Genomic DNA, 15596 nt, shown 5'->3' with positions numbered 1-15596 from the left:
CAAGGCTGGTATTGAATGTGTCACTGTCTGTTACCTTGATTACTACAATTTGTCTCTCGACCTGTTATAAACTTTTATTCATAGGCTAGGTTATATCAACCTCATGATGGACATAGGGAACATTTGAGTATCATGTAGTAGCCTAAACCTATCAATGTTACATTGAATATGTGAATGACAGTCATCCAATTGTTTAAATAGTTTTATTTCACCTTTATTTAACTAGGTAGGCCAGTTGAGAACAAGTTCTCATTTACATTTACAACTGCGACCTGGCCAAGATAAAGCAAAGCAGTGTGACAAAAAACAACACAGAGTTACACATAGGATAAACAAAAGTACAGTCAATAACACAATATACAAATCTATATACAGTCTGTGCAAATGGAGTAAGGAGGTAAGGCAATAAATAGGCCATATTAGCGAAGTAATTACAATTGATCAAATTAACACAAGTGATAGATGTGCAGATGATGATGTGCAAGTAGTAATACTGGTGTGCAAAAGAGCAAATAAAAACAATATGGAGACGAGGTAGGTAGGTGGGTGGGCTATGTACAGCTGGGCTATGTACAGCTGCAGTGATCGGTAAGCTGCTCAGATAGCTGATGCTTAAAGTTAGTGAGGGAGATATAAGTCTCCAACTTCAGCGATTTTTGCAATTCGTTCCAGTCATTGGCAGCAGAGAACTGGAAGGAGAGGGTGTTGGCTTTTGGGATGACCAGTGAGATATACCTGCTGGAGCGTGTGCTACGGGTGGGTGTTGTTATGGTGACCAGTGAGCTGAGATAAGGCGGAGATTTACCTAGCAAAACTTATAGATGACCTGGAGCCAGTGGGTTTGGCGACGAGTATGTAGCGAGGGCCAGCCGACGAGCATACAGGTCGCAGTGGTGGGTGGTATATGGGGCTTTGGTTACAAAACGGATAGCACTGTGATAGACTGCATTCAGTTTGCTGAGTAGTGTTGGAGGCTATTTTGTAAATAACATCGCCTAAGTCGAGGATCGGTAGGATAGTCAGCTTTACAAGGGTATGTTCGGCAGCGTGAGTGAAGGAGGCTTTGTTGCGAAATAGGAAGCCAATTCTAGATTTAATTTTGGATTGGAGATGCTTAATATGAGTCTGAAGGAGTTTACAGTCTAGCCAGACACCTAGGTATTTGTAGTTGTCCACATATTCAAAGTCAGAACCATCCAGAGTAGTGATGCTAGTCGGGTGCGGGCAGCGATCGGTTGAAGAGCATGCATTTAGTTTTACTAGCGCTTAAGAGCAGTTGGAGGCCATGGAAGGAGTGTTGTATGGCATTGAAGCTCATTGGACATTTGATAACAGTGTCCAAAGGGCCAGAAATATACAAAATTGTGTAATAGAAATAAAGCCATGCTCATTGAAAAAATATGAATCCTCCCTAATCTTAAACGGCACTGACTGCCTTTGAATTTCATGACTGTTTAGTTGGTGGCGGTAATGCATCAGTAGGTTGCCAATAGCCATTTAAAAAACAGAATAAGAAGGCAGCTAATGGTTCTAACGTTAGGCAAGAAACAATTACACTATAAAAACTAAGAATTTGTCTCTCAAAGAGTGAATTAATTAATGGACCTTGGATGGAGGGGGGCAAGACAACTCAAATGTGAAATCCATTAACGCCAAGATAATTGCATTCATTGCCCTTGGCAATCAACCGTTCTCTCTGTCGTGGGTGTTGTTGGCTTTCGCGAGGGGTCGAGCACCGGTACACACTACCAAGTGCACTATTTTTCATATGTTGCCCTACTAGTTACACAGTAATAGCGTCACTGCTATTAGCTTCACGACACACTATGGAACGTCGTTTGGGTCTTTGCGTGTCAAAAAAGATACACGTCAAATAACACTATTTGACTCGTTAAATAGGCTTTTAATTTGACAAGTCAAATAACACAATTCTATTATATAATGTTATGTTCTGAATTTTCACGCGCAAGCAAGCGCCACCACTACCAGTAGCACTGTCAAAGCTGTACAAAAAAGTATGCAAACAAGCAAACACCGGCCAGGAACGATGTGTTTACAATACCGCATTGGTAATAAAACATGATTTGTTCGACCGCAACGTCTGGGGTAGCTAGCTAGCTTTAGCTTGGTACCTAGCTAGCACCGGGACAACCAGCCTGAAAACATTGACCAGTAGAAACTGCAGTCATTTTCATTATTCTTAGCAATGATTTGGGAATGTTTCTCAATTCACAGTTGTTTCAGAGTCCCGCCATAAGAGCTACAACGCTAATGTTCTCTGGGTGTCACTGAGTAGACTGATATCCCCATGTCATTGATCCACAATCCATAGGTAAGGCTGTACAGTGAAATAAGTATGCCCCCAATGCAATATTGAAGTATAATACATCCAATGTGATTTCAACAGATTTTTGTCAAATTGACAAATTATTGTATTTTGTTGATTTTATATAACAACATTTCAACCTCGTTTAGCATGATCTATTCAATTATGGCATAATTCTACTATTTGTATTAATTTGTGTCACTGTCAATGACATACTTTTATTTTGAAGGCTAACCGCAAAGTCCACTAATCCTTATTGCTAATCCTTATTGTGGCTAGCTTCACATTGATGGGCCCGAACACCATTAATTAAATAAGAACTGTCTTATAAATTAGGGTTATTTTAGAAGATAACACCTAGCTATATAGTTAGCTAACTAATCTATGTGTAATAATAACGTAAAAAAATTATGAACGCGTTAAATTATTATGTGACATGCAGTCATATTCAGGCCTGATTGGTCAACAAGCTTATTTGGGAAAGTGATCAGCGCAAACCCTGAAAGCGTAGAGGTAGAAAAATTTGAGCTCTGCTCTACTTGATGCAAATTTCGAGCGAAGCGTTGGAGTGAAGAGATGTCAAGAGGAGGTGCCCGCCTCTGGACAAAACCCGCTGTACGGGTATTAAGCTATGACTTTAGCATTATGTTAGTAGCCTACAGAAATCCCCCTCTTCAAAAACCCTTTATTGTCTAAGAAAATTCCGCCTCCAGAGATTGTAAGCAGATACCTGGTACAAGTTTACTGTGCACTTCACTGCTCTCAAAGTTCAATCACGGCCCTCTCTCTCTCCGATGCCTGAGTGAGGAGCTATGAGGTCATTAGAACGAGACCAGTTGGTTGAATTGTCCTTTCCAATAAACCAAAGCCATTCAATCTGCCACCTGCCCTCTGGCCCCGGTGCCTTTGGGGCATCATTAAAGGGTAGAGGAGGAGGAGATTTGGGGAGGGAAGGTTGGACTCTTCCTTTGACTACAGCAGCAGAACAGCTGGAAACTATAGCGAAGAGAGTAGAAAGAGGTAGAGAGGATAGCGGCAGGAGAAGAGAAGACACCCCCTTCTGAGATGATCCTCATTCAGAGGCAGCCCTGCTGCTAATTTGATTTAATCTGCAGAAAATTGGGGGTTTACGGCAATGCGTCTTCCCCCTCTCCCTTTTCTCCCCGGGCACCGGCTGTGTGAGGTAGCAAGAGGACAAAACACCCCCTGTTCCCCTCTCCAGCTTAGCCCGATCAGGCAGTTCAAACCTCCATTGTTCCCCCAGGTATGGAAGCCCTTGTCTGGGGTCACCAGAGCCACGGGGAAATAACGAGCGTGAAATCAAAGTAAAGGTAGAAAAGAGAAAGTCTTCATGGATGGTGGAATGCCCAGAGACCTTCTGCTCCTAGAGTTGGCCTAGGGGTGGGGTGACTTAAGGGGGAGGGGATGTTGGAGGTTGGGGTAGAGGACAGGGGGGTAAAAGCTTTAAAGAAAGGACAGTTACCCATAGATCTATGGAGGCTATGGGGTGGAGGTTGGGCCAGAGTATACAAAGAGACTTTTTGGAATAGGACCTTGTTGACCCCATGACATAATCTGCATGGTTTTGCATCTGCATAGACTCAGCGATATAGGCAGATATTTGCATTTCCTATAGTTAATTTGTCAAATCAATTTTCTTATTTTTCATGCTGTTTCAGTGGCAGATTTGAACTCTAGGACTAAGGGCACTTAGCGAGTGCCTGTCTGTCATGGTTCAGAACATGGTTGACACGATCAAGATCTGAAGTTGTAGGCTATTTGCATGACACTCAGACAGTAGGCTAACCTGCCCGAGGCTGTGCAGACAGACATCACACATACTAACACTGATACTAACAAAAAATTGAATTGACAACCATGTCAGACTTCTGACAAGAATAGCCATTGATTAAACACTGTTGCAAAGTATGTAAAAAAAGAAAATGTCTGCGGTTTGGGCCTTTTATGATGTTATTGATTAAAAGCTATGGACTACAGGGACAGATTGTTCTAAAGAGGTAGCCTGTGTATCATATCCCAGGGACCCATTGGCCAAGGGTTAAGGTTAGCGTTAAGGTAATGGATATGGCTAATAAAGGAAACTTAGTACACTTGAAAGGTAGGCTCTGAGACACAGAGGTATCTATTGAGAATCAAAACCACCAGGGACTGATAACAGCAATGACATCATCACATGGATGGGATCAGAGCTTTACATTTGGATCTATTTGGAGCATTTGATCTCAATATAAGGCTGTGGTGGACATGTCAATCAGTCAAGCACTCTAATCCCTGAATAGAATAACCCCAACAGCCAAGCCTTGTTGGAACAGAGCAATGTTTCCATCCTTCCCCGTTCCTTAGGAGTGAGTGTGTTTGTGTGTGTGTGTGTGTGTGTGTGTGTGTGTGTGTGTGTGTGTGTGTGTGTGCTTGTGCGTACACGTGCTTGTGTGTGAGTGCAAAGCTCAGTGTACGCCCAGTGTGTGGAAATCAGATCGGCCTGCTTTGCCTTGGCTACTGACCTCATTCGCAGATAAAGATCACAGGTGTAAGGGGATCTGACCACAACGAGGAGGAAGCAATTAACGGTAACACCACCACCACTTTACGGAACGGATTAAGAACCAGCCAAGCCAAATGGATAAGAGGCAGATCTGATTGGCTGGTTGCTCATTGATTGGCTAACCAGTCAGTGATGGGGGTGGCAGGTAGCGTAGTGGTTAGAGCATTGGACTAGCAACCAAAAGGTTCAAGCTCAAATCCACAAACTGACAAGGTAAAAATCTGTCAGTCTGCCCCTGAACAAGGCAGTTAACCCACTGTTCCTAGGCCATAATTTAAATTAAGAATTTGTTCTTAACTGACTTACCTATTAAAATAAATCAAATGGACTGATTGTGTTTTTGTGGTATAACTATTTTCCATCCCAGGCCAGGGCTCTTGATTTAGCCTAGAAGAGTGGGAGGTGAAAGAGAAACCACTGACCACACATCAAGGGGAGGGTGATCAGAAAGGGTGCTGGGAGCCGGTGATTGGTTATGTATAAGAGTGGCTCCATTTGATTGGTTGTATATATTAGTAGTGAGAGTGGCTCAGCCTCCCATTAGTCAGAGGTGATAGGGCAGAGTTGTTCTCCACCGAGCACCAAGGTCTCTCTCATACTCTATTACTTATCACTGTACATCAAATGAAAGGCATGACTCTCATCTCCAAAATAAAACAAACACAGCTAACACATCTCTCCCTGTCTCTCCCTCTCAGCCCTATGTGCCATTTGGGGACAGTTTGAACTGTTTGTCTCTAGAGGTCGCCCTTGCTTCACATATCACCATCATGGCTGTGTGTCAAATTTATATGAAAGCAGTTTTAATAATGCACATGCCAGTTATAAATGATTTACCAGGAGCAGCCCTACACTGCACCGTGTCATTAGTTCCAAATAAAACTCTGTGTTTTCACTGTCAACCCACTGTCTCCTTGTACGTCCAGTTACTATCAGAGTTTACTGTCTATCTGTGAGTTTTGTACTGAAATGGAGGAACAGGACAGAACAGCATGGCTCTTCATCCACTACGGACCCTGCTTAGCCTGGTCCCAGATCTGTTTGTGCTGAATAGTCAACTCTTATGGTCAATGTTATGCCAAACAGCACAAACATATCTAGGACCAGGCTATATATTCTGCTTTAGTCCGAGTTGTAATCTATTGAGGGCTGTATGTAAATAGACTGTAACAACAAAAACATTATTTCCAGTCCCAGTGTAACCAAAACATGAAGTAACAAAAGCAATGGCAAGGGAATTACAATAGCATTGTTCATGCTGTCAAGATGCTGATAATGGTTAAGTAACATATGTTTTACAAGCTATTTAAAATCCAGTTATTCCATTTTCATGAGATGTCGATGTGAATGTGTGCCACTACTACTATTAAACCATAGAAAAGGAGTGCCAGCCCAGGGATTGACCTGTGGTCTCAATAGCTCCCAGTTATAGCCAAGCTACCCCAGACATCTGCAGGAGACAGACAGTGTTAAGTGTCATAATTCCACTATTTTCCGAGACGTAAATAGGGAGTCCGCGTCACAAATGTCACCCTATTGCCTTTTACAGTGCATTACATAGGGATCATTGCACCCTAAATAAAGGGAATAGGATGCAATTTGGGACACAGTGGTGAAGGTTAAAGGTCACCTGCATAAAACTTCCCTATTTGGGGCCAGTTGGACATTCGGTGGCTGGGGGGTAAGCAACCAGCAACCTGAAACAAGTGGCCAATTCACACAGGAAAGGTTTTGGGTAAGCAAACTTTGACTCGGTTTCCTGCCCCTAACAGAAACAAGACATTAATTGTAACACAACACTACAGAGGTTCTTCATGCACCAGGGAAGCAGAACAAAACTAACCAAGTGGCCCAGAGCTGCAGCCTGGGCACCTGACAAAGGATTAGAGGTTCAATGTTTTCAATGTTGAACAAAATCGCACCATGGTAGCTAACTCGAATTAGAGGAAGTGAGTAATTGCCAGGAACATTTTTTGTTTATGGAGGCGATAGCAGAAATAAATCAACTGAATCAGTCTGCTAATTATGCATACCTTTTTAGCACTGTATATTCTGTGTACTGGTGTGTCAAGACATCCACAAGCCCTGCTATGCATTAGACTGCAAATGCTAGGCACCTCTTCGATCTTTTTTGAATAGGCTGCTGCAAGTCAGACAGTTGTCGTCAGAATGAAAAAATAAGGGTAGATGATTGGGCTAGAGAGACACTTGAGGTAAAATTCCTTCACTGTGAGACAGTGTGTGTAGCAGATAACCTCCTGGGGGCCAAGTGGAGGGGCCACATCAATCACACATATCATCATTCAGTTTAAAGTAAGGGGTTCAGAGGTGTTTGATCTCTGAGTCTTTTTGCCAAGTCTTCGACAATCATCTACATAAGGCTTCCCTGTCATCTGGTGCCCTGTCTGACCCAGACTCAAGGATTCATCCACTTACCCTAAAGACAGAGTGAAGCAACACTGTTTACTCCCATATGTTTAGAAAAGAAAAGCAACAATGGTGCTTTTTTTTATTACAGAGTCTGCTGTGGAATGCCCACTCTAGAAACTTAGTCTACATTCCAAATTGAACCCTATTCCCTATGTAGTGTACTAGTTTTAATGGGCTCCGGTTTAAAAGTAGTATACTGCATTGGTAAAAGGGTGCCATTTGGGGCACAACCATAGAGATTAGTGTGTGACGTGTGTATGTGTATAGGACACAAGGTTAGGCTGTGCTCTCCTCTGGCTTATCAGGCTCTGCCGCTCCTCTCCAGCCCCTGCCCCGACCCCCCGGAGAAAGACCCTGGTGTTATCAGGGGCTGCAGGAGAGCAAACATCTGTAGTTGACATGAGCTCACCGCTAATTGCTTGTTAAATGAGGATTAAGTGCCTGAGTCAGGCTCTGAGGAGTGGGCTGATAAAAACGTCCATTAGTCCCGTCCCAATCTGAGTGTGTGTAAGAGGATGGCATGTCTGAGGCTCGAGGTTAGTGATAATTTAGAAGTGAAACTACAGCTACAACCTGGTTTGTTGTTCGGGACAAGGTCTGGTGGATAGGGTGATTTAAGATGTGACCAGCAGTAGTTAGCCCAAAGGTCTTTGGTCAAAAGTATTTCAGTAATATATAGGGAATATGGTGCCATTTGAGATGCAGCCCCTTTTCTTGGAGGGCCAATGGGTAACCAGGCTCAGATATTTCACAGCTCTCTGTCTGTGACTCCTATCATGTTGACACAAGTGTTGTATAAAAAAAACAAAGAAAACATTACACCAGTTGTGTTTTTATGTAGTTGTCATAGGGAATATTGTCAGGAAACAATGATGACCCATTTCAGCTGTAACGGTTCTCTTGTGGTGAAGGAGAGTCGGACCAAAATGCAGCGTGTAGATTGCATCCATGTTTATTCAACAAACGTAACACGAATCTATATTAAACACTACCAAAACAATAAACGTAACGAAAACCGAAACAGCCTAATACTGCTGCACATACACACAGACCAAGGACATCAAGACACTAAGGACAATCACCCACGAAACCCAACACAAAACAGGCTACCTAAATATGGTTCCCAATCAGAGACAATGACTAACACCTGCCTCTGATTGAGAACCATATCAGGCCAAACATAGAAATAGACAAACCAGACACACAACATAGAATGCCCACCCAGCTCACGTCCTGACCAACACTAAAACAAGGAAAACGCATACGAACGTTGGTCAGACCGTGACATCAGCAGCAGATGTTTGAGGTCACCAACGTTGGTAGGGTTTCTGAAATTGGATAGAGGGTAAATACATTTGACTATAATATAAAAATAAAAAATCCACATACAGTATACATGGCCACGTTTCCTAGCTGCTGTAGGTTTACAGTGCTGTCAGTCACTGGGGATAAAACAGCTGCATATATTTAAAACAAAATCCATGATAGCCAACAATGACACAATAACCGCTCTTAGAGCCCCTGGATCCATTTTGGATTCTGAGAAACAGTCCACGATCTCTCTCATCAGTGAGTGGTCTAAGACCGCTGAGACAGTCACACACAGCATGATAGGTCTCGTTGCTCTCGTCATTCCCTGATTCATCCCCCCCACCCCCCCACCCCCCACCCCATCTTCAGCTGTTAAAACAGCATAAATGATGGCGGTAATTGTTTCAGTGTGTAGCCTGTTATTTTAATGTGCCAAACTGGATGAGTCAGGAATAAAAAATAAAAAACAGTAAATGGCAAGTATTTTCTGACTACTGACAATCTTAACGTTTTGGCACACACAGGCTTACTTTTTGGGATAGTTTGACTAATTATCAGGTGTTTCCAATTTCTCCACAGTGATATGAAATGGATACCACCAGGAGACAGAGAGAGAGGCAGGGCAGGGTTGTCTTTTCACCATGACTGACCGGCAACTATCTGGACAGATTTTACAGAAAGCCTAGGGCTAGATGGATTTGGCTCCTCTATGCTTTTGGGCCTTCTCTCTCTGTTTCTTAATCCTCTAATATTTCTTAACATCCTCTCATTGTGTAACGGGCCCATGCTGAGAAGCATCTGTTTGGCTATTGTGAGGATGGCTGAGGTAACAGTTAACCAACAGGGGACAAGGAGAACATAGTTATAGTTATGGTGTTCATATTAGGACAGTCTAAAAGCCGATTTATGGTAAATCTAACATCTGCCGTGGCCGTGCAGCATTCACAGCAATGTGGCCTTCGCAGAATTCAGAGCATTCATACTTCTTGTGCTTCAGGGAGCTATCTCACTCATCCAATAAATTGGTTTTCACCGCACAACTCGTAGTGATTCAGGCCTAATCTCGATAGCCATTCAGCTAATTACTAGCAAATGGCTAAACTAAAAAGACAAGACCTTACCTGTTCTGAGATGTTGGAGTCCATTTCCCGGTGCTTGACATAGGAGATCAGCCAGGATAGCATGACATAGGGGTGGCAGGGTAGCCTAGTGGTTAGACTGTTGGACTAATAACCGGAAGGTTGCATGTTCAAATCCCTGAGTTGACAAGGTACAAATCTGTCGTTCTGCCCCTGAACAGGCAGTTAACCCACTGTTCCTAGGACTCTCATTCAAAATAAGAATTTGTTCTTAACTGACTTGCCAAGTTAAATAGAGGTAAAATTTTTAAAAAAGGCTGTATCGTATCTCCAGCTTGAATCACTCCATTACCCCCCAGCAAAATTAGGCTATTGCTTGTATGTGTATTTGACACTATGTTGAGGTAAAAATGCTTGTATGGATGTAATTCCCAATATATCCAAATTGGATTTTAGTAACCACAATGTGGGCCTGTTACAATTCATCAGGTGAGGAAGACAGTTTTAGGGCTACAAGAGGTACACCTTTAATCTAACAATATAATGCTCATCTTTATAAAAATATTCTGATAGAAAATTTAAGAATTAGACTCCTTCTGTATGCCTATATCTGTATAGCAGTAGTAGCTTATCTGACATGTATAAAGAAGTTGATGTCGGGAACATGGCGCCGGCATCTCTCTATCTTCCCCTCGGTCTGTCTAGGGCTAGGCCTAAGCTCGTCTCCCTTAATATTCATTTGTGGACACTTTATGGACACCTTACAAGCCTTTGTAAGCTTTTAGGCCTATATGCATGCATTATAGGTTTATAGGCCTATATGCATGCATCTGAATGATTATTTTAGGAAAGTAAAAACCAAAAAAAACAATAGACTATAAAGTTTTGAAGACCCTACATCAAAACACAACAAACAGTTTTTTTTCATTTGTTACAGGCAGTTTTAAGGACACATAACTGTGGATCATTTGGCTAAAACCATTTGTTTGTTGATTTTACCTTTATTTTACTAGGCAAGTCAGTTAAGAACAAATTCTTATTTTCAATGAGAGCCTAGGAACAGTGGGTTAACTGCCTGTTCAGGGGCAGAACGACAGATTTTGTACCTTGTCAGCTCGGGGATTCGAACTTGCAACCTTTCAGTTACTAGTCCAACACTCTAACCACTAGGCTACCCTGCCACTGGTAGTGCCCAATTGGAGGTTTATTTCTCCCTCCAAAAAAGCATCAGTCTCTTGGGATTTGTTTTCCACGGTCCTTTTCGGAATGGGTCTGACTGTCCTTGGGTCCATTCGGAAAGGGTCCAACTTTTTGACTATATCAAGACTATATCAAATCAAAACAAATGGTATTTGTCACATGCGCCAAATACAACAGGTGTAGAACTTATTAACGTGAAATGCTTTACTTACAAGCCCTTAACCAACAATGCAGTTTTAAGAAAATAGAGATAAGAACATATTTACTACATAAAAACTAAAGGGGAAAAAAAGTAAAACAATAAAATAACAATAATGACGCTATATACAAGGGGTACCGGTACTGAGTCAGTGTGTGGAGGCACAGGTTAGTAGAGGTAATTTGTACATGTAGATAGGGGTAAAGTGACTATGCACAGATAATAAACAGCGAGTAGCAATGCAAATAGTCATGGTGGCCATTATTTTGATGAATTGTTCAGCAATCTTATGGCTTGGGGGTAGAAGCTGTTGAGAAGCCTTTTTGACCTAGACTTTGTTCTCTCTGCTACCGCATGGCAAGCAGTACCGCAGCACCGTCTATGACTTAAGGGACTGGAGTCTTTGGCATTTTCTGGGCCTTCCTCTGACACCGCCTAGTATATAGGTCCTGGATGGCAGGAAGCTTGGCCCCAGTGATGTACTGGTTCATACGCACTACCCTTTGTAGCGCCTTACGGTCGGATGCCGAGCAGTTGCCATACCAGGCGATGATGCAACCGGTCATCACGCTCTTGATGGAACAGCTGTAGAACTTTTTGAAAATCTGGGGACCAATGCCAAATCTTTTCTGTCTCCTGAGGGGGAAAAGGCATTGTCGTGCCCTCTTCACAACTTTATTGGTGTGTTTGGACCATGATAGTTTGTTGGTGATGTGGACACAAAGGAACTTGAAACTCTCAATTACTCTCTTTTTTCTTGTTTGCTTATGGCCTTATACAGCTCGTAGAGTGGTGTCTTAGTGCCAGCGTCGGTTTGTGGTGGTAAATAGATGGCTCCGAAAAATATAGATGAAAACTCTCTTGTAGATAGTGTGGTCTACAGCTTATCATGAGGTACTCTACCTCAGGCAAGCAAAACCTCGAGACTACCTTAATATTAGACATTGCGCACCAGGTGGTATTAACAAATAGACACACACTCCCATCCCTCGTCTTACCGGATGTAGCTGTTCTGTCCTGCTGATGCACAGAAAACCCAGTCAGCTGTATATTATCCGTGTTGTCGTTCAGCCACGACTCACTGAAACATAAGATATTACAGTTTTTAATGTCCCGTTGGTAGGATGGTCTCGAACGGAGCTCATCCAATTTATTCTCCAGTGATTGCACGTTGGCAAATAGAATGGATGGTGGAGCTGGGTTACCCACTCACTGACTGAATTCTCACAAGGCACCCTAATCTGTGCTGTATTTCCTTATTTTCTTCATTTGAATGACGGGGATTTGGGTCTTGTCCGGGAGCAACATTATATCCTTATTTACATAAGTAATCAGACTCTTTGCTATGAGAAATTGAACTCAGGTGAATCCTGTTTCCATTGATTATCTTTGCAATGTTTCTACAACTTGATTGGAGTCCACCTGTGGTAAATTAAATTGATTGGACATGATTTGGAAAGGCACACACCTGTCTATATAAGGTCCCACAGTTGACAATGAATGTCAGAGAAAAAACCAACCCATGAGGTCTAAAGAATTCTCTGTAGAGCTCTGAAACAGGATTGTCTCGAGGCACAGATCTGGGGAAGGGTACAAAAAAATGTCTGCAGCATTGAAGGCACCCAAGAACACACATCCTTATTGTGAAGCATGGTGGTGGCAGCATCATGCTGTGGGGATGTTTTCAGCAGCAGGGATTGGGAGACTAGTCAGGGTTGAGAGAAAGATGAACGGAGCAAAGTACAGAGAGATCCTTGATGAAAACCTGCTCCAGAGCACTCTGGACTTCAGACTGGCGTGAAGGTTCACCTTCCAACAAGACTTTAAAATGACCCTAAGCACACAGCCAAGACAACACAGCAGTGGCTTCAGGACAAGTCTCTGAATGTCCTTGAGTGGCCCAGCCAGAGCCCAGACTTGAACCCAATCGAACATCTCTGGAGAGACCTGAAAATAGCTGTGCAGCGACACTCCACATCCAACCTGAGAGAGCTTGATAGGATCTGCAGAGAAGATTGGGAGAAATTCCCCAAATACAGGTGTATTGTAGCTTCATACACAAGAAGACTCAAGGCTGTAATTGCTGTCAAAGGTGCTTCAACAAAGTATTGAGTAAAGGGTCTGAATCCTTATGTAAATGTGATATTTCCCTTTTTTTATACATTTGCAAAAATGTTTTTTGTTGTTGCTTTGTCCTTATGGGGTATTGTGTGTTGATTGATGAGGAGGGAAAGCAATCTAATACATTTTAGAATAAGGCTGTAATGTAACAAAATTTGGAAAAAGTCAAGGGGTCTGAATACTTTCCGAATGCACTGTATGAACTTGCAAGTTCTGTTCTTGATGATTTTAAAGGCTTGTTCATGGATTCCGATCGTTTTACCGTTATTTGTCTTGGTTGAACGACTTAACAAGCAAAATCCTGCTCATTTCTTACAAATCTTTCTGGCCATTTTTTCTCTCTCACTTGCATATCTTTCTCTCACCCTCTCTCTCTCTCACACTCTCTCTCTCCGTGTTAACGTTTCCAACACTGTCGTCTTGGCTGTTTTCTCACTTTGAGTCTTAGTTTTATTGGGTCTTCCCTTGTCACTCGTTAGACTTTTAATGAAACCGATTTCACGCCCTTTCTTCTTCTCCGAACATCTGTTAACAGCTGCAAGGAAACTAATTAATGGCCAAAGAGAGAGCAAGAGAGAGAGGGAAAAAAAACAAGTTGATGTTGAGGAAAAAAATACATGAATGGTCACCATTGCCCGGCATGAATCTGTGAGAATTTATGGTGTTCACTGAGTCTGAAGCTATTGGGCGAGATAAAATATTAATTGATCCCTATGCAGCTGCGGTTCCAGTGAATAGTTAAAACCTCTGGGGCTCTGTGTCAGTGCTTTGTTATGTTTCACCAATACAACTAAATAAACATGACACTTCAAGCCATGGTTCAGTTTTTCCTCCATCCTTTTTAAACATTTGGTATAATAACCATTTTTCCTATCTAGGCCAATGTTCTGTGTTTTCTTCATCTTAACTTTATCTCCATGTGAGGAAACTTTTGGATAGTTTTAAAGCGATCATCAAGTGTTGCCATAGCTGTGATAGTGGATATCCAATACAACATGACTCAACTCCAACAGAAAGGATTTCAGCAGATTATCTTCAGATAAAAAGAAGACCTAATATAGTCCCAACCCTTTATGCTCCACTTTCCCATTTGAATTAATCAGCCAATAAGCATGAAGGAATACATCTCTCAAAACTTCTGTGATGTTCTGTTGTGCCTTCAAGAGTGTCACGCCTGCTCCCGCTCCCCCTCTCTTGCGCTCGAGGGCGCCATGCTGCCCATCATTACGCACACCTGTCACCATCATTGCGCGCATCAGCGCTCATTGGACTCACCTGGACTCCTTCACTTTGTTGATTGCCCCTCTATAGAGTCTGTTCCTCAACCTCTTGATGAAAACGTGCACCTTGTTGGTCAGAAATCGACTGTATAAAGACTAACAGTTCTGTACGGTACCATAGAACTCACAGGGTTGAGAAAGCAATGATTGCTCTCTCTGTCTCTGGCCTGACTAGCTACAGTGGAAAAGCTTGCTTGTCCATCCAATTCATTATCCGGCTCCATTTTGCAGATAGGGTATGCAAATTGCAGGGGGGACTATTGCTGGAGTAAACCTGGAGGAGAGGAAAAATGAAAGTGACAGGGGTTGAAAGATATCAGTTGCAATCTGCTGGCTGAGGAGGTGAAGGGCGAGAGTGAAAGCCTGGGCACTGAATACATGACAATTCCACTAAGAGCTTTCTGAACGACGAGCCACTGCGTATGTACACAAGGGTAACCTGATATGATTTGATAAGTTGGAAACGTCTGGCCTCCACTTCTCATTCTGCAACTGTCTAGGTTAGCACACTGATATATTTGACATGGAGACATCAGAAGTGATCTTCTTAGTGAGGTTGAAGCAGTGGCTTTGCCACTTTGAGGCAGCTCATATGTTTCACATCAGCAGGATTCAGTGAAAGGACTGGAAAAGAGTAGGATAAGCCAAGGGAATAAGTTGCCTGTTTCAAAGACCAAAGCCTGCATCCGAAATGGCCCTGGTAAAAAGTAGTGGACTAAATAGGGAACAGAACATCACAAATGGAAAGACGTTTTGAGAGATGTATTCCTTCATGCTTATTGGCTGATTAATTAAAATGGGAAAGTGGAGCATAAAGGGTTGGGACTATATTAGGTCTTCTTTTTATCTGAAGATAATCTGCTGAAATCCTTTCTGTTGGAGTTGAGTCATGTTGTATTGGATATCCACTATCACAGCTATGGCAACACTTGATGATCGCTTTAAAACTGTCCAAAAGTTTCCTCACATGGAGATAAAGTTAAGATGAAGTAAATGCAATAATACAGACGTACATTCTGTTTGATGACAACACAAAACCTCCCATGGCATGCCTTATTACCAGAACATTGGCCTAGATAGGAAGAAT

This window comes from Oncorhynchus tshawytscha, linkage group LG25 (genome assembly GCF_018296145.1).
Source record: "Oncorhynchus tshawytscha isolate Ot180627B linkage group LG25, Otsh_v2.0, whole genome shotgun sequence".
In the NCBI taxonomy this organism is placed as follows: domain Eukaryota; kingdom Metazoa; phylum Chordata; class Actinopteri; order Salmoniformes; family Salmonidae; genus Oncorhynchus; species Oncorhynchus tshawytscha.
Note: the sequence above shows the minus strand (reverse complement) of the source record.